The sequence below is a fragment of the Bison bison genome, unplaced genomic scaffold (genome assembly GCF_000754665.1).
Source record: "Bison bison bison isolate TAMUID 2011002044 unplaced genomic scaffold, Bison_UMD1.0 scf7180017864158, whole genome shotgun sequence".
Lineage (NCBI taxonomy): Eukaryota > Metazoa > Chordata > Mammalia > Artiodactyla > Bovidae > Bison > Bison bison.
In genome coordinates, this window is record NW_011494730.1 from 3,950,661 (window position 1) to 3,971,095 (window position 20,435).

At 47.1% G+C, this 20,435-nt stretch overlaps 1 protein-coding gene across 1 annotated transcript in view; it reads right to left on the reverse strand.

The window, feature by feature from the left end:
• The window catches only part of NGEF (neuronal guanine nucleotide exchange factor), a 128,514-nt gene that overhangs the window by 106,845 nt on the left and 1,234 nt on the right, over window positions 1-20,435 (reverse strand). The window contains exon 2 of the mRNA XM_010841254.1: window positions 14,732-14,887. The gene's annotated coding sequence lies outside the window, so the exon portion shown is untranslated. The remainder of the gene's footprint in view (window positions 1-14,731; window positions 14,888-20,435) is intronic.

A 20,435-nucleotide genomic window follows, 5' to 3' on the forward strand; every position in this document is an offset into this window, starting at 1 on the left:
TTCTTTGGAAGGAATGATGCTGAAGCTGAAACTCCAGTACTTTGGCCACCTCATGCGAAGAGTTGACTCATTGGAAAAGACTCTGATGCTGGGAGAGATTGGGGGCAGGAGGAAAAGGGGATGACAGAGGATGAGACGGCTGGATGGCATCACCGACTTGATGGACGTGGGTTTGAGTGAACTCCAGGAGTTGGTGATGGACAGGGAGGCCTGGCATGCTGCGATTCATGGGGTCGCAAAGAGTCAGACAGAGCTGAGCGACTGAACTGAACTGATCAAAGTAAAAAGTGTATATGCTCTAACCCAGCAATTCCATCTGCAGGAATTTGCTCTATGGATCTGCCTGCAGATGTGGGAAGTGGCCTGTGTACTTGTGACTCAGTGTAGCTTTGTCTGGGAGAAACAGATTGAATTTGCTACAATTTTAATCAGGAACTGATCACACTGTTCAGTTCGATTCAGTTCAGTGTCCTCTGTCGTCCCCTTCTCCTCCTGCCCCCAATCCCTCCCAGCATCAGGGTCTTTTCCAATGAGTCAGCTCTTCACATGAGGTGGCCAAAGTACTGGAGTTTCAGCTTTTGCATCATTCCTTCCAAAGAATACCCAGGGTTGATCTCCTTTAGAATGGACTGGTTGGATTTCTTTGCAGTCCAAGGGACTCTCAAGAGTCTTCCCCAACACCACAGTTCAAAAACATCCATTCTTCAGCGCTCAGCTTTCTTGACAGTCCAACTCTCACATCTATATGTGACCACTGGAAAAACCATAGCCTTGACTAGACGGACCTTTGCTGGCGAAGTAATGTCTCTGCTTTTCAATATGCTATCTAGGTTGGTCATAGCTTTCCTTCCAAGGAGTAAGCGTCTTTTAATTTCATGGCTGCAGTCACCATCTGCAGTGATTTTGGAGCCCAAAAAAGTAAAGTCTGACACTGTTTCCCCATCTATTTCCCATGAAGTGATGGGACCAGATGCCATGATTTTCGTTTTCTGAATGTTGAGCTTTAAGCCAACTTTTTCACTCTCCTCTTTCACTTTCATCAAGAGGCCTTTTAGTTCCTCTTCACCATGCCCCTAATTAAAAGAGTCTCAGAGTAATTTAATAGAACAGAGGCAGTTTCATAATCAATAGGCGGTCTTAATGCAATATAGCTTACCAGTGGGTTAGCAACACAATTAAACACAAGTCTCCAGGAAAAAACCTTCAGAAATAAGAGTAGAAGGAAAAGTCATCATGAAAAAGGGCACCAAGCATGTCTCGAATGCAGTGGTGCTGAAAAGTCAAGGCAGAATGCCGTGCTCATCTTTATTAACTTGTTTCTTGGGGGCTTAGCCCAAGTAATGAGACATAAAACAAATGTTGTCATAAAGGAAGATGAAATAAACTGCAATTTGCAGAGGATTTGAATGCCTAGAAAGCCCCAAGAACCAATGGAAACTATTGGAATTATAAAGAATTCAGCCCAGGGCCAGAATAGGATAGATTGACTTCATGTCAACAACAAGAAAATAGTGAATTCCCAATCACAGTAGAAACAAAATCAGAAAATGTAGGATAACTACATAAATAAATATAACCTATGTAAAGGAAAAATGTGGGAAATGGAAGAAACTGACATCTTTAGAAAAGTATGAGTTTTTTTTTTTTTTTTTAAAGAAAAGCATTGGTTTTTCTTGGATGGGAAAATGGAAAATTAAAAACATGTCAATTCTCACCATGTTAATATAGAGTTTTAGTGCCATTCCACCTAACAAATTCCAATTTAAAAGCTTTTATTGGAGTATTTTCATAAAATGAATATGAAGTTCATAGGCAAGATTGGCAGATAGGCAAGATTAGCTCAAATTTTGAAAAATATAGGTAATAGAGAGAGTCGCTTTTCCTAAATATCATAAAATGCTGCAATAATAAAAGGTGTGTGGTAATGGAACAAGGGAGTCGTCAACGAAACAGAATGCCAGCTCAGGAATGAGCACTTATCTACTAAAGTGCTGTTTTATAGAAGAGGTATCACAGATACAAAAAATGGAGGGATTATAAAACCAGACAAAAGTGTCACAAGAAAGGAAAAATGTATACCAATATCTCTTATTAATATAAATGAAAGAGACCTGAATGCAAGACTAGCAAGCTGATACATTAAAAAGATTATACACCATAACCAAGCAGAATTTATCCCAGAAATGCAGTGGTTTTAACACACAAAAATTGATTAATAATGCATTATGCATTATACCAACGAAACAAAGGACAAAACTACATGATATCTCCATTATTTGGCATCAATTAGCACTTGACAAAATCCAGTAATCCTTCATGATAAAAATAAACAACAAAACAGATAAAAGAAGAAAATTTCCTCTACTTGATAAAGGGCATCTATGAAAACCCCACATCTAATATCACACTTGTTAAAGACTGGATGTTTTCTTATAAATCAGAAGGAAGAGAAGAATGCCCACTCCCACCACTACTGTTCAACATTGCACTGGAGGTTTGCACCAGAGAAATTGGTCAATAAAAATAAATAAAAGATACTCAAATTGGAAAGGAAGGCATAAAACTCTATTTGCAGATGACATGTGTGTTTAGAAAATCCTAAGGAATTCCCTAAGAAAACTTTTGGGAATAAGTTCAGCAAGATCTCATGATATAAGATCAACATACAAAAATCCACTGTATTTTTACACAGTAGGAATGAACATACCAGAAATGAAATTTTGAAAAAAGAATGTCACTTATAATATGATCAAAAATATTAAAAAATACAAATTTAACAAAGCAGTGAAAAATTTATATTCTGAAAACTATAAAATATTGTTGAAAGAAATTAAGGAAGACCTAAATAAATGGAAAGACATTCTATTTTCATGGACCAGAAGATTTACTATTAAGGTGGTGTGTGTGAGCCTACTAAATTGCTTCAGTTGTGTCTGACTCTTTATGATGCCAGAGGATGTTGTCCGCCAGGCTCTTCTGTCCATGGGATTTTCTGGCAAGAATTCTGGAGTGAGTTGCCATTTTCTCCTCCAGGGTTTCCCTAGTGACTCAGACAGTAAAGAATTTGTCTGCTATGTAGGAGATCCGGGTTCAGTCCCTGGGTTGGGAAGATCCCCTAGGGAGGCAACCCACTCCAGTATTCTTGCCCAGAGAATTCCAAGGACAGAGGAGCCTGGTGGGTCACACTCAACTGGGTTGCAAAGAGCTGGACACGAATAAGCATCTAACACACACACACACATACACACACACACACACACACACACACACACACAGCCCTCCAGGGGATCTTCCCAATCCAGGGATCGAACTCGTGTCTCTTACGTCTCCTGCCTTGGCAGTTGGGTTCTTTACCACAACTGCCACCTGGGAAGCCCCTATTAAGGTAGTACTGTTCCCCAAATTGATCTAGATATTCAACACATTCCAAATCAACATCCCAGCTGGCTTCTTTGCAGAAATTAATAAACTGATTTTAAAATTTATGTGGAAATTCAAGGACCCATGCCAAAACAATCTTGAAAAAGAATAAGGTTGGACTTTTCATGTTCTGATTTCAAAAGTCACTACAAAGCAACAGTAATCGAGATAGTGTGTGGTACTAAAACAGGAAAGGGTCAGTGACTCATTCTCCTTCATTCAGGGATAAAAATCGACCAGTTGCTCAGGAGAAATTATGAACACTAAGGGATTTCCCTCAAGGGTTGCTATGGTATCCTTTTTCACTTTTCACATTTGTTTATGTATTTTTGGCGGTGCTGGGTCTTTGTCGCTGCACTCAGGCTTTCTCTAGTCACAGCGAGTGGGGACTGCTCTCTAGCTGCGGTACAAGGGCTTCTCATTGTGGTGGTTTCCCTTGTTGGGGAGCACAGACTCTAGGTGCATGGGCTTCAGTAGCTGTGGCTCTTGGGCTTAGTTGCTCTGCGGCACGTGGAATCTTCCTGGGCCAGGGATCGAGCCTGTGTCCTCTGCATTGGCAGGTAGATTCTTAACCACTGGACCAGGAGGGAAGCCCTGGGGTGGACTTTAGAGGCCTTTTGGAAGGAGACATGGACTGGCCCTCTTCCCTTTGGTGGAATGTTGGAGGGATTATCTTGAGCTGGATTAAGTACCCAGAGGTGGTGCGTCTGGTTATCTGTTAGCTTCCCATGCAGAACAGGGGAGGAGGTTGGGGAGAGCTGACATTCTTAAAGGAAACGGGGGGGATAGCGTCCCTCCTGGAGGGCCCAGATTATCCTCATAAAGAACATTGCTCTGAATCTCCTCCAGCCCACAGGCAGACAGGACATGGAGCCACACAGCTGCATTCTCTGGTTGTCCCCACTGTCCTGAAGCATCTTGCCTGGAAAATTCCTTGGCAGGTAAGGCAAGATTCTTCTGCTGGCTTCCAACCCGCCCCCCACCCCAACCCAGAGTCAAACCCACAGAATGCCTCTCCTTGTGCAACCTGATTTCCTGCTGTCTCCTCCAAGATAAACTGTTTGTGAAGGTAACTGAATGAAGCAGCTTGTTCTCGGGAAATATTACCTATAAACCAGGGGCGAATGGGAGCAGCAGCGTTGACCCAAGATGACAGTGTCGGTGTTAGGCGTGTGGGCCTATGGCTCCTTTCTGGTTTTAATTAGTCGGCCCATCCTGTCTTCGTTGAGGCCACTTTCAGGTTGAAGCCATAAAACCTTATTGGCCGAGGATCAAAGAACGCTCAACGTTTCACTCTCTGTAACCCGGAGCGGAACCCTAGGTCATCCCGAAGTGAGTTCAACCAATTACTAGGCTGTACAACGAAATGGGAGGCGATGCTTCTATTTTACCTTGTCATCTACTTAAATATATTTTTTTTAATCTAAGTATAGCAGAATACAGAAAGTGCCCGTATTCTAAGCATAGAGGCTGACTACTTACCTCTGTAACCACACCCAGGCCTCTGAAACTCTCTGCCGTTTCCTCCCCAGCCCCCGAGGGGAGTCTCTGGCTTCAAACAGCAAGGACTAGCTTTGCCTGTTTCGGTCCTTTGTGTGAATGGACTCATTCACAATGTTCTTTCCTATCTGACTTCTTCCTGTGACACTGGGCCCTGGAGACCCATCCACGCTGTTTCACGTCACGGGGACACTTCGCTCTCAGGGCTCTGTGGTTCTCACGATACAGGGGCCTCAGAGTCACCTAGACGGTTAAATACAGATTCTGGGGGCTCCACCCTGGAGCTTTCAGGCGCAGGAGGTCAGGGGTGGGGCCTGAGAATCTGTGTTTCCAACAAGTTCTCAGCGTTTGCTGTGGCTGGTATGGGGACCACATCTGGAGAACCACCCCTCCAGTCTGGCAAAGCCCATTTTGCCTTGGAAAAGGACATCATTGTTGCATCTGGAAGCCTAACCAGAGAGCCCGGGGAGGGATGAGAGAGCGTGGAGGCCAGAGCTGGCGTCCTCAGGGGTCGCTGGTTGTTAGCCAGGGTGAAAGAGAGGATTAAGACCCTCTCCTGTCTGCTCCTGGTGGGGACTGCTGCGGTTCATGACTCTCGATTTATAAGCTGGGCACACCCAAGCCAGGGCTTTCTGGCTCCTTCAAGGCATGGGTGGATACGGTGGAGATTTCCAGACCGTAAGCTGGTCAGACACCGGCCAGAGGCCCCGGCCTCCGGCCACACACAGCACTGGTCAGCTCAGTCCCTCGCCCACCCCTGCCACCGCCGACTGGACCCTGGCCGCCTCAGCCTCAGAGGGGCCTTAGGTGAGGGCTGTCCTTCTCCATCTTCCCCCTAACATCGGGCCTCCTCCTCATTTGAGACATGAATGGACGAGGGCCTGAGAGCCCAGCCTCCCTCCCTGCTCACGGGTCAAGTCCCCTCCCGTTCCAAAGTCCTCCTTGTCCTTCTCTTCTCCTGCTGCCCCTCTCTCGGGATTTCATCTACTTCCAGGGTCTTCAGTCCCAGAGGCACCGGATCTGATAGCCCGAGGCTCCTCCTGGAATCACCGTGCTGCCCCCCACAGGTGGACGGACCCCCAGCCTCAAGTCCTACCCGGGGCTGGGAAGGGCCATGCCTGCAGGATAGGAGGAGACTCTTGGTCACCCAGGCTGCCCCATCCTGGTCTCTGAAGAGCTCAGGACTCAGGCTTGAAGTCTGAGGAGGGTAGCGGTGACCTGGGTCAGGAAATACTGACCAAACTGAGACATCGACTCAATGGGCATGAGTTTGAGCGAACTCCGGGAGATGGTGATGGACAGGAAGGTCTGGCACGCTGCAGTTCATAGGGTCACAAAGAGCTGGACACGACTGAGTGACTGAACAACTGAGACGCTTCTGGAGGGGAAATGCCCAGAGCTGCAGACACCGGGTCCTTGCTCTCAGAGGAGCTCAGGCATGGTTTGGATTCCAGCACTTTGACTCATTTGCTCCTCCTACACAGCCCTGGGGAGGGAGGGCACCACTGTTAGTCCCATCCTGGAGCTTGGAGAAACTCAGTGACTTGTCCAAGGTCACAGCTGGGAAGTGCCTGAGATGGGCACTTTGAATGCTGGTCTTGCTGGTCCCACTGGGAGGAGAGGGGGTGAGCACAGGAGAGGGTGGAGAGGTGCCCTGGGAGGTGGAGCACGTAGGAAGTCAGAGAGGACCAGGGAGAGAGCGTGGAGCAGGGCATGAGGCATGGGGGTATCTGGGGGGCTGGGCCAGCAGGCTCCTGTACGCACTTGTGTCTTTTGAGCACCCCTCTCCTTCCACGTGGGGAGGCTTTGCGGGGAGCCCTGGGCAGTTTGGGTGCAAAGATCCAAGCCAGGTATGGGGGTGTCTTCCCCTAAGTGGCTGTGGCCCTATTTGCTGACTTCTCATGGTGGCCACTACCAGCCCACTTCTTGCACACCCCAGCTAGTGTTTGGCGGTCTAAGACTGAAGCTTCAGGGCCTCCGGAGTCCTGGCATGGCTCCGGGGATGGGCCCCTGACACGCCCTTGACCCTCAACTTGCCATCTGGAGGGCAATGGTGTTCTCCAGGCTCCCATGGAGTGAAACTGGCCAGTGGCGTCCTGGGTGGGCTGCATCCGCTCACACCTGTGTCCGCCCCATGCTGGGCCCCAGGCTGTGAGGTAGCAGAGGCCCCTCACTCAGGGCCCCAGAGACCTGGCAGGAGGGAACTGCCTAACATCCTCTGTCATCCCAAACATGAGCTCGCCTTTCCTCTGGCTTTGCTTTCCTTCTGGAAGCGTCTCTCATTTGTGCACTGAAAGTACAAGAATTAATTGGGATTATGGCTCCTGGCATGGCATCAACACCCAGAACGATACTCCCAGGCTGTGCTTTTTACTGTTTGCAAGCTAAATGAATGAGCCACTTGTTTAATTCGTTTTTACATTTGGGTGTTAAAAAGACTCCAAGATTATAAAATGGATATAATGGTCGACATAAAAAAACAGGTATGGACTTTGAAAACAAAACAGCTCTAGGGTCCATGAGAGCCTTGTCTCTGTCCCAGTGAGAGGAATCTATGCCTCATCTCTGGGGGCTGGCTGGTGGCAGCTCCCGAGAGTCCTGTCCCCTCTGGGCACCACGGGGACAGCAGCCCTTCTCAGCTGGTGGGGGAAGGACAGGACGCAACCTATTTTCTCAAAATGAAGGGAGAGCCAGCTGCTGCAGAGTTGTCCTGTTGCTAAGAGAATTTTACCTACTCTGTGGACACTGACCCTCTGTCCCACGCCCCCACCACCAGACAGGCTGTGAGCAATAGGAGAGAGTGAGCTGGGGACAGGGCCACTCCTTCTGGGGTGAGTGGCCTCCGTCAGCCACCGCCCTTGGCAAGCTCCCGCCTGCCTATGGGCCAAGGTCAGGGGACCAGCCAGAGGGAGGCCGGCCAGGGTCGCTGAGCTCCCAGGCACAGTGCAAAACAGACTGTGTGAAGGTGGGCGACGTCATCTCAGTAGCCAGACAGGGATCTTCATGTTCAGGAAGCTGCCCTCCTTACACTGGGACTCTGTTGGATTCTAGCAGTGGGGCCATTTGCACAGTGGAGCTGCCGTGAACTCATATATCCACCCAAATCCTAGAGGAGTTATAAAAAGGCCTGCCTGCTAAAAATGACAAGACCTGATGATGTCTTAGTCAGCCAGGGCTGCCTTAACAAATTACAGTAGACTTGAGGCTTAAACAGCAGAAATTTTTTTGCTACCGGTTCTGGAGTCTAAAATCCTATATAAAGATAGTTGGTTTCTGGGGTTTTGGTGAGGGCTGTCTTCCTGGCCAGCAGATGGCCACCTTCCTGATATGTCCTCACATGGCCTTTCCTGGGTTGTGCATGAAGAAGGAGAGACAGGGAGAGAGAGAGGAAGAGGGGTGAGAGAAATGATGGTGAGGGGGGAGAAGGAGAGAGAAAACTATATTCTTCCTCTTCTTATAAAGCTACTAACCCCATCAGACTGAGGCTGAAGCTGAAGCACCAATGCTTTGGCCACCTGATGCGAAGAACGGACTCATTAGAAAAGACCCTGATGCTGGGAAAGATTGAAGGCGGGAGAAGAAGGGGACGACAGAGGATGAGATGGTTGGATGGCATCACCAACTCAATGGACATGAGTTTATGCAAACTCCAGGAGATAGTGGAGGACAGAGGAGCCTGGAGTGCTGCAGTCCATGGGGTCTCAAAGAGTCAGACACGACTTAGCCACTGAACAACAACAACCACCCCATCAGAAGGGCCCCGCCCTCATGACCTACTAACCCTAATACTTACCTAATATTAGGATTAATTATTAACCATAAATATTAACCCTAATATTTCCCAAAGGCCTCATCTCCAAGTGCCATTACATTGCAGGTTTGGGCTTTGACATGTGAACCTTGGACGGACATGAACACTCAGTTTACAGTACTTGGCAAAGGAATGAAAAGGGTACTTGCATTTCTGGTTGGGTAAATCTCGATCTCAACCTGATTTCTCAAAATGGTTCTGTGGAGCAGGGATTTGTAGAGAAGGCAGCCATCCTTCCTTCTTCCTGCTCCAGAGTCCTTCCTACAGTGTTTGCTTGGTACATCCTCAGCCCTGGACGGGGAGGACCCTGAGTGGGAGGGGAGGACCACTGCCCCCAGCCTCCTCTCCTGGCCATTGCTGACCAGAACAGGGTGGGCCTCTGACCCCAGAGAGTGGACCTCTGACCCAGGAGGAGTCAAGCCAGAGGCTGGGCTGAGCCAATCAGACTCCCTCTCCCAGAGATAAGGACCAAGATGGAGATCAGGCCAGTAGGCAGGGGCTCTGGGCTGGATGGCCATGGGGTTGGGGGAAGCATTTTGAATTAACCATGATTGGCCATGTATGTGTGTAGCTGGTGTGGACAGACAGACAGACAGACAGACACACACACACACAGAAGGAGGGAGAAATAACTTTCCCATTTCTTATTCCTGGTTAACCATCAGCAAGCTGGGGTGTTTGTTTTGTTCATGTATTTTTCCCATAAAATCTCTTAAAACCTTTTCTTATCCCACCCTGAAGGGGTTCTTGTGCATTATTTCCCAGTTCTTCAAATTTGGCCTTTCCTATTTATGTAGATCTAAGTTTTCACACTGACTTTAGGACGAGAGTTAAACTGGTCAGCTGTGTCCTTGGCGGTTCTGTCTACTCACCCACTGAGCACGGCTGTGGTCCCCCTGTGTTCAGCCCTGGCTCTTGAGACAGATGGGGTCTCCTCACAGACGTGGGTCCCAGGGGCTGGCAAGAGGGAATCTCCTGACATCCCTCATCAGCCCAAACTCTGCTCCCCCTCTGGCTTCTCTTTCTCTCTGATACCTTCTGTCATCTCTGCAGTGCTGGTAGCATCCCAGGGCCTTCGCCTGCCTCCCAGCGTGGTCCCAGGATCTCCCCACAGCCCTGTGGGTAGCAGGGAGGTGAGGCAGGCCCTGAGGAAGGTTTACCAGGAAGGTTAGGTCAACTGAGGCACATGGAGGCATGGGCTGTTGGAATTGGGACCGGCAGAGTGTACCTGAGCCTTGAAGGTGGGCCAAGAGGGATGTGGGGACAGCCAAAGAGAACAGGCTGCTGGAGGAGGTAAAAGGCCACAAGCCGTGGGGGCAGACGGGCAGAGGGGCTGGGGTTTCTTTTTCCGCTGGGGTGAGTAATTCCAGAAGGAGGTATTTTAAAAAGCAGACAACCTAGCAGAGTCATTGAGGGACTATGATTTCTTTGAATTGTCTCTCATTCAAAACATTCATGAGATTTGGATGAATCTACACAGTCCTTCCCTGCTGTTTACAGCTGCAGGAGATTTGAACCAGTAGCTGATTCTAAGAGGTACAGCAGTCAAACATGCAAAAAAGGCAATAGTTTCGTGTTCTGTATCTTTAGGAGAAATCCAATTAGCACATCAAAACTGCGATTTCATAGGTATTAATGCTGAGGATGAAAATAGAGAATTCAATGTAAAGCCAATCTGCAGACAGTATTAATGGCACAGATGGTACATGGATTTGTTAAGAATTTTACATGTGAAAAGTAAGTGATTGACATTCCAGAAACACTGAAGTGACTTGGATGAACCAGACATCACCTGGTTCCTTGCTCTTTGAACTGAGGCTTTCTTCCCTCACTCTAAGCCAGCAGTTCCAAAAACGTGGTCCTCTCTGAGCAGCAGGTGCAGCATCTGGGAGATTTTAAGACATGCAGATTCCTGGCCCCACCCCAGACCTTCCAGAAGCCCAGGCAGGGAAGAAGGTGTCTTGCGGGAGGGGACAGCTGGGCTGTAACAAGCTCCCCCAGGGGTTCAGGTGAAGCCCTGCTCCACCTCAGCGAGTCTGGAAGTCAAGAATCGTGTGCAGCAGTGCATCTCTGTGGAGTCCACCCAAGTGGATGGTCTCCTCCAGGCAGACCAGAGCCCACAGGGCTGAGGACACAGGCTCAGACCCGCACCAGACAGAAGAACTCCCAGGCACTCTAGCCAAGACCGGAGTCGTGGGCCCAGGCCACTCTAGACCTCTGACCCCAAATGAAGGCCTGGGCAGTTCGTTACGGGTAACGTTCTTTCCACTCACAGCCCATCACCCTCTCGGGGAGTTGGAAAGCACTTCACCAGTCTCTCATTCTAAAGATGAGGAAGCCAAGACTCTGCCAGCAGAGCTGCTCAGGGGAACACAGATAAGGCTCAGCTTCTCCTCTGGCTTCCCAAGCGTCAACCTGCATGCAAAGCCTCCTTTCCTACAGGGAATGGCAGGTCAGGTGCACATGGACCACCTTTTCCTGTCCCATGACAGACATTACTAATCAATCACAGCACTTTCCCCCTCTAAGCCAAGATTGGCCTTGTCTTCAGTAGATTCACTGCAGATGGTGACTGCAGCCATGAAATTAAAGGACACTTGCTCCTTGGAGGAAAAGTCATGACCAACATAGACAGCATATTAACAAGCAGAGACATTACTTTGCCAACAAAGGTCTGTCAAGTCAAGGCTATAGTTTTTCCAGTAGTCATGTGTGGATATGAGAGTTGGTCTATAAAGAAAGCTGAGTGCTGAAGAATTGATACCTTTGAACTGTGGTGTATCTAGGACCTGTGAATCTGTTACCTTATATGGCAAAAGGGTCTTTGCAGATGTGATTAAGAATCTTGAGATACGGAGATTATCCTGTATTACCTAAGTGTGTTCGTTGCTCAGTTGTGTCTGACTCTTCGCAACCCCATGGACTATAGCCCACCAGGCTCCTCTGTCCACGAGATTCTCCAGGCACGAATACTGGAGTGGGTTGCTATGCCCTCTTCCAACCCAGGGATCCAACCACGTCTCTTATGTCTCCTGCATTGGCAGGCAGTTTCTTTACCACCAGTGCCAGTGGGCAAAGAGCCCTTGCTTGATAACAGTATTAGAAGTCCTAGCCACAGGAATTAGATGACAAAAAGAAATAAAGGGAATCTCAATCTATAAAAGGAATCCAAAGAAGTAAAACTATTACGTTTACAGATGACATGATGCTATACATAGAAAATCCTAAATACACCAGAAAAAACTACCAGAAGTCAGTGAACTCAGTTGAGTTACAGGATTCAAAATTAATACACAGAAATCTGTTGCATTTCTATACACAGCAAACTATCAGAGAAATTAAGAAAATAATCCCTTTATAATTGCATCAAAAAGAATAAAGTATCTAGGGATAAACTCAGATGGCAAAGAAGCTGCCTCAATGCAGGAGACTTGGGTTTAATCCCTGGGTCAGGAAGATCTCCTGGAGAAGGCAGTGGTTACCCACTCCAGTATTCTTGCCTGGAGAACTCCATGGACAGAGGAACCTGGCAGGCTACAGTCCATGGGGCACAAAGAGTTGGACATGACTAAGCAACTATCACCTTCACTTTTAAGGAGATAAAAGACCTGTACTTGGAAAACTATAGGATGTTGGTAAAATAAATTGAAGATGATACAAACAGATGGAAAAATATTCTGTGTTCATGGGTTAGAAGAATGAATATTGTTAAAATGACCATACTAACTAACTAAGGCAAGCTACAGATTCAATGCAAAATACCAATGACTTTTTTTTCATAGAACTAGAACAAATAATTCTAAAATTTGTATGGAAACATGAAGACCCCAAATAACCAAAACAATCTTGAGAAGGAAGAACAAAGCAGGAGGTATCATGCTCCCTGATTTCAAACTCTACTACAAAGCTGTGGTAATTAAAACAGTATAGTACTGCCGCCAAAACAGAGACAGATGAAGGGAACAGAATAAAGAGCTCAGAAATGAACCCACATTTGTACGGGCAATTAATCCACAGTAAAAGAGACAAGAGTATACAATGTGGAAAAGAGAACCTCTTCAGTAAATGATTTTGGGAAAACCAGACAGCTACATGCAAAAGAATCACACTAGACTACTCTCTCATACCACACACATAAATAAATTCCAAATGGATTAAAGACTTAACTGTAAGACCTGAAACCAGAAAACTTCCAGAAGAAGTCATAGACAGCCAGCCCTTTTGCATCAGGCTTAGAAATATTTCTTTGGATATGTCTCCTCTGGCAAGGGAAACAAAAATAAATAAATGGGACTACATCTTTTGCATATAGAAGGAAACTATTGAGAAAATGAAAATGCCATCTGCTGAATGGGAGAAGGTATTTCCAAATGGTATATCCGACAAGGGGTTAAGACACAAACTGTACAAAGAATTCACACAACTCAACACCAAAAAAAAAAAAAAACCTGATTAAAAAATGGGCAGATGATCTGAATAGACATCTGTCCAAAAAAGACAGATGACCAACAGACTCTTGCCAAGATGCTCAACATCACTAACCACCACCAGCGAAAGGCAAATCAAAACCACAACGTGATACCACCTGTCAAATGTCTGTTATCAAAGACAGCAGGTAACAGTGAAGGTGAGGCTACGAGAAGGAGAGTCCTGTGCACTGTTGGTGGGACTGTAAAAGGGTGCGGCCACTGTGGAAAACATTAGGATGGTTCCTCAAGAAATTAAAAATGGAACTACTATACTATCCAACAATCCACTCCTGGGTGTTCCTATGAAGGAAGTAAAAGCACTAATTCTAATATGCTCCCCTATGTTCATTGCAGCCAAGACATGGAAGCAACCTAAGTACCTATCAATAGATAAATGGATAGAGAATATTTGGTACACACACACACACACACACACAATGGAATATTCAGTTCAGTTCAGTTCAATTCAGAAGCTCAGTCGTGTCCGACTCTTTGCGACCCCATGAATCGCAGCACGCCAGGCCTCCCTGTCCATCACCAACTCCCGGAGTTCACTCAGACTCATGTCCATTGAGTCAGTGATGCCATCCTGCCATCTCATCCTCTGTCATCCCCTTCTCCTCCTGCCCCCAATCCCTCCCAGCATTACTCAGCCACAAAAAAGAATGAAATCTTGCCATTTGCAACAATATAGATGGACTTAGAGGGTATTATTATGCGAAGTGAAATAAGTCAAAAGAGAAAAAAAAACAATAATGTATGATTTCATTGCATGTGGAAGCTATGAAACAAAACTAATGAACAAATGCAACAGAACAGAAACAGAGTATAAATACAGAAGACAAAGGGCTGGTTGCCAGAGATGAGGAGAGTGAGGAAGGAAAGAAATAGCTGAGGGAGATTAAGAGAGACAAATTTCCAGTTGCAAGATAAATGAATCACAGATACGAAAGGTACAGTGTGCAGAATATAGCAATAACGATATAATACCTTTGTATGATGACCTATTTTAACTAGACTTCTCGTGATGATCATGTTGAAATGTATAGAACTATCCAACTATGTTGTGTAACAAGAATTAACATAGCATTGTAGATCAATTACATTTCAAAAGCAAATGAACAAGCAAACTCATAGAAAAGGAGATCAGGTGTGTGGTTACCAGAGGTAAAGGGTGTGGAGAGGAGGAATTGGATGAAGGCATTGAAAAGGTACAAATGTCCAGTTATAAGGTGCAAGGTACAGCATGATAAATAGAACAACTGCCGTGTGTTACATATGAAAGCTGTTAAAGAGCAAATCCTGAGTTCTCATCACAAGGAAAACTATCGTTTATTCTATTTCTTTAATGCTGTATCTATATGAGATGAGAGATGATTACCAGACTTACTGTGTCATCATTTCATGATGTATCACTACACTGTCCACCTTGAACTTACACGATGCTGCCTGTAAATTATATTTCAATAAAATTGGAAGGAAAACATTTTTGGAGCATTAGGTTTTTGCCAGAAACAATGCCTTTACTCACCAAGAAATGTTTACTGGAGGAAAATAATCATTGGCTCCAACATGCTGACATGTCGACGGAGACTTTGCTGGTGTGTGGTCTTCCCAGCTGACCACGGGCAGGCGTGAATGGTGTGGTCGAGGAAGGGAGGTCCTCAAAGCTGCACAAGCTCAGAGCCTGTGAGGAAGATGGGGTCAAGTCTTCAAAGAAAGCCTGTTCTCTTTATGTTTGAGGGTTCTCGGATACACCCTCCTGTTTTGTTCTCAGTTCTCTCACTATTGTGAGCTGACAAATTCTCTTCCTATTTTTTTTTTTCTGGCTGCTCTGCATGGTTTGCAGGAACTTGCTTCCCCAACCAGGGATTGAACCCAGGCCCTCAGCAGTGAGAGCACTGAGTCCTAACAACTGGACTGCCAGGGAACTCCCCCCTCCCTGCTACTTGAAATCAACTTATATTTTGGAAAAAGGCATTCATTTTCTTGCTCAAGGCTTTTTGGGACAATAGTAGTGAGAACCACACTTACTACTCATTGAGTAGTTCATCATGGATTCATTTATCATCTCATGGAACACTCAAAGTGAGCCTGTATGATCATTACTGTCCTTGTCCCAAGTCTTCCATTTTCACGGTAGAAAACTCGGAGGTTCAGAGAGGTTAACTGCCTCAGCCAAGGTCACACAGCCCGTAAGCGGTGGAGGCAGCCTGGCTCTGGCAAGGTGGTTGAGAGTACCATTTCTAAACTATTTCTCACTGCTTTTCATTTAGGACATTCTTATTTAAAGCAAACAGCCTTTCCTGAGAAAACAGACATAAAATTACAGAAAATTCAGAAAGAGATAAAAAGTAGACATTGATCCCGCCTGGGCCCCAGTGGTTACACAAGTGTCACCTTGGCTTCCACAGCCTGTTAAAAGATGTTGCATATCTACGCATACTTCTTTATTTTGGCAGTTTCTGTGATATTTCGCCCAGGGATACACAAATCAGCTTTGATAATGTTTTTGCAAGCATAGCTTAGGTGGGTCTGTTTATCTTTGAGCATCAAGATGGCTTCATTCTGACCCCGAGCTGGCATCTCTCCCTGTTTTACCCTTGACTTGTAACCCGTATTAGCCAACTGCAAGTGACTGATCTCCGCTCTGAACCAATTCCAAAGAAGCCAGAAAATTGTAGCAAGTGAGTGCCCGAGGACGGCTCTGATATTTCAGGCACCAGGAAAAATTGTCAACGTGCCAGATGCCTTTTAAATCCAGAAATAAAGAACCTCAAAATCATTTTTAAAGTTCAAAGCTAACTTCCTAAAAAGGACCTCGGCAGAAAAGAGGGCTTTTCTCCAGCATTCAAGAATCCACACAGGAATGTTGTTGTCACTCAGACAAGAGCAAAAATATCTTTATAGATGTCCTCACTTTTATGAGCAGATTTACATCTAGAGAGCATCATGAAAAACAAAGCCCATTATGCCAAGGCATTATAAATTTAAAATACTTGGAAGCTTTTTGTCCCATTAGTGGAATTTAATGGGAGTCTGCTTTGGCTCAAGAATGACAAATGAATCAGCTGTGAACAGGAAATTGGGTTTTCTTTATCTACTTATTTGGACAGCAGTAAAAGGGTGCAGGCAGCTGACAGGCCTGGAATGGAGGTGGGGAGCTTGGGAGAGAGGCAGGGGCTCTGATCATCTTATCACATCTTATTGCTGCTGGCCCAGGGCAAGCGCGCAGCAAATGCTGACCAGCTGAATGAGGGGTTCTCTGAGGAGTCAGTCTGCAAGGATCACACTGCTGTGGTGGTTTGAAACATGAAGATAAGCAAGTCATACCAAGGGCTTCCCCGACGGCTCACATGGTAGAGAATCTGCCTTCAATGCAGGAGACCCAGGTTTGACCCCTGGGTCAGGAAGATTCCCTGGAGAAGGGAATGGCAACCACTCCAGTGTTCTTGCCTGGAGAATTCCAGGGACAGAGGAGCCTGGCAGGCTATGGTCCATAGGGTCACAAAGAGTTGGATATGACTGAGAGACTAACACAAGCAGGTCATACAGACTAGCACGTGGGATTGAGCAATGCTCCCCAAGTCAGCCACCCAGGATCGACCCTTGTCACTTCTGGACAGAGCCGAGGGGTCAAGGTCCTCAGGTCCAACTTGCCTGCATTCCTCATCCCAGTGGCTCCCAAGCGTCTCTGACCTTTTTAAGGCATAGTCCAAGCTGCTTGTCCACTGGAGGGCCTGGGTTTTGAAGGGTTTATTTCTGATAGGAAGTGAGTGAATGAGTGAAATCGCTCAGTCGTGTCTGACTCTTTGTGACCCCCTGGACAGTAGCCTACCAGGTTCCTCCATCCATGGGATTCTTCAGGCAAGAATACTGGAGTGGGTTGCCATTTCTTTCTCCAGGGGATCTTTCCGATGCAGGGATTGAACCTGGGTCTCCTGCATTGCAGGCAGACGCGTTACCATCTGAGCCACCAGGGAAGTTTCTGATAGGAAACATAGTCATTAAATAATAATGAATCAATGTCCCATTTTAAGTTCCTCAAAGACCTGCATAACTAATGGTCAGAACTCCTGGCTGTGGGAGACACCAGCGCTGTTGCACAAACCTCCAGCCAAAAGTGAAGGCGATGGGGGCAAAAGCCAGCTAGTGCTGGAGTCCAGAAGTGAGGAGTGGGTGCCCCTGAGACGTGCTGGCTGTACAGACCCCTGCTGTGATCTCTGGGAGACCATCCGGGTCTGGGCCTCATGGGTTGGGGCCACCCCCCTCCACCTTCCTCTTGCGCTAGCAAACCTGTTCCATGAGCATCCTTTAAACAAAATTCCTGCTTCCCCAGTCACTGCCTCTGCCTCTGCCATTCCCAGGCCCTGCAGGGCTCCCATTTCACCTTGTCGAAACCCTGCTGTTCCTTCCTTGGGAATGTGTTCTATGTAATAGAATGCTATTTAAAGAACTTGCAACATGCAATAAGGGTTAAGTGTGAAAAATGACTACTTTATTTTCCAAGAGAGATTTACTTCGTCATATATGAAACTATACTCATAAGCTTTTCTTCTCTTGTAGAATAACTAAGAAGAGATGTAAGGCTGTTCAGTGGTGCTCAGCTCAAAGGCCACCTCCTCCATGCAGGCCTCCCTGATAGCCCTCTGATGATCCCCATTATTTTCCCTTCTGAAAGTGAAAGTGAAGTTGCTCAGTCGTGTCCGACTCTTTGCAACCCCACGGACTGCAGCCTACCAGGCTCCTCTGTCAATGGGATTTTCCAGGCAATAGTACTGGAGTGGATTGCCATTTCCTTCTCCAGGGGATCTTCCCAACCCAGGGATCGAACTCAGGTCTCCCGCATTGTAGACAGGCGCTTTACCATCTGAGCCACCAGGGAAGTCCTCCCTTCTGAAGGTAAGGCCTATTAAAGTAGAAAGATTGAGAGATGGCCTGACCCAGACCGCCAGGTCATTAATCAGCCACCTGAGACATTCTCCCAAAGGAAACCCACTAAAGGATGCACTAGACATATGCCCCCTCTTTAGTGCTCAAGGCTTTTGCCCAGACCCAGTCTGGTCTCCACGGGAGCTGGGCTTCAAGAACCTCTGTTGGCCAAAGAAAGGAGTCAGGCTGACAGTCTTCCCTGGGCACATCCTGTAGATCCAGAGGCAGAGCCCCACCCACTGAGCTCAACGGCTCCTTTTCCTTGGGGAAAAGGAGCCCAAGGTGAAAATTTCTCCTGCAGCCTGGCTGCTGTGCCCCAGCAGTGCCCTGAAGATGCCAAGTGGGGGGTCTGGAAAGAAACAGCCCACAGGCTCAGAAGTGTAACTCCCTGCTTGGTCAGCCAAAACACCTCTCAGCCCCATGACCCCATGACCATCCTTGTATTTGGGGGTGGGGCGCTCTGTGCTCCCTTCATGTAGGAGGAGCCTCTATCCTGGTTCTCCTCTGCCAGCCTGAGGGCAGCCCTGGTACCATGTGTGCCCCCAGCCCCTCTCCAAAGTCTCACCTGCCCCAGGTGCTTGGTGATGATTTGATGAAAGAACAAAGGAAGGACTTCCGCATTCCTAGGGTGATGCTGGTAACTTTAGAGCATCAGTGCTGACCCCTACTTAGGGAGGTGATGGGCTCTCGGACGTGGGGAAAGGACTCATCCTGGGAGTTGTGCTGTCTGATGTGGGGCTGGTGGGTCGCCAGCCGCTGAGACAAACAGTGGCTACAGTGTAAACGGTGGAACCAGCAGGCACAGCGACTAGACCTGGCCTCCTTCCCCCAAGTCTCTGGGCTGGTTTGTCCACTGGTGTAAGTTTCCTGGGCTGCCTTTACAGAGGCCAGAGAAGTCTCCCATGGGCAAGTTCTTAAAGCAATGATCTTCCTCCTTCAGTGATCTCTGATCACATGACCTCCTGCCTCTCCTGTAGGGAGCCCCTTCCAGGGAGGGTTTTTAAGACAATGTGGGCCAGGAAGGGGTAGAGTTGATGATGGGGTCAAGGAAGATTGTCTATTGTGTGTTTTCACAGACCAGAAAGCCTAAGACACCTCCTGGATACCCCGGTTTCTACTGCTGCAAGGCTAAGCAGAGCCAAGGCAGCCAGGACACGAGCAGAAAGGGAAGAGAAAATCTGAGGGCAAGAGCCAAGAGGGAGAAGGTGTGGGAGACCAAAGGAGCAGTGGGGGGCAGGCACGATGGGACATTCCCACCACAGGCATTTTTCCAGTCACCATGGGCAGAACTCGGCAGAACTGTCACAAGTCCCAGTCTGGTTTAGCCAGGGACTGTGAACACCCTGAATTGTATTTAATTGGCATGTGTGCTAAGTCACTTCAGTCATGTTCGATTCTGTGCCACCCTACGGAGTGTAGCCCACCAGGCTCCTCGGTCCATGGAATTCTCCAGACAAGAACACTGGGGTGGGTTGCCATTCCCTTCTCCAGGGGATCTTCCTGACCCAGGAATCGAACCCCAGTCTCCTGCATTGCAGGCAGATTCTTTACCCACTGAGCCACTAGGCCTCTTTTTAATTTAATTAATGTTTCGGGGTTTTTATTTGCTAGTGTAATTGATAAGCTAGATCTTTTTTATTGAGGTAGAGTTGATTTACAATGTATTGGTTTCAGGTGTTCAGCAAAGTGATTCCATTATGCATAAATATAGCTGTTTTCAGCTTTTTCCCCCTTGGAGGTTATTATAAAATATTGACTCTGTGCTCTACAGTCTGTCCTTGTCGTTTACCTATTTTATATGAAATGGCACCCACTCCAGTGTTCTTGCCTGGAGAATCCCAGGGACGGGGGAGCCTGGGGGGCTGCCGTCTATGGGGTCGCACAGAGTCGGACACGACTGAAGTGACAGCAACACCACCAGCACCAGAACACTCTTGGCTGGAAAATCCCATGGACGGAGGAGCCTAGTGGGCTGTAGTCCATGGGGTTGCTAAGAGTCGGACACGACTGAGCGACTTCACTTTCACTTTTCAGTTTCATGCACTGGAGAAGGAAATGGCAACCCACTCCAGTGTTCTTGCCTGGAGAATCCCAGGGACCGGGGAGCCTGGTGGGCTGCCGTCCATGGGGTCACACAGAGTCGGACATGACTGAAGCGACTTAGCAGCAGTGTGTGTCTATTAATCCCCAATTCAGCCCTCCCCTTCCTTTCCCCTTTGGTATAACCATAAGCTTGTTTTCTATTAATATTTCTGTGGGTCTATTTCTATTTCGTACATATGTTCATTTGTATCATTTGTTTT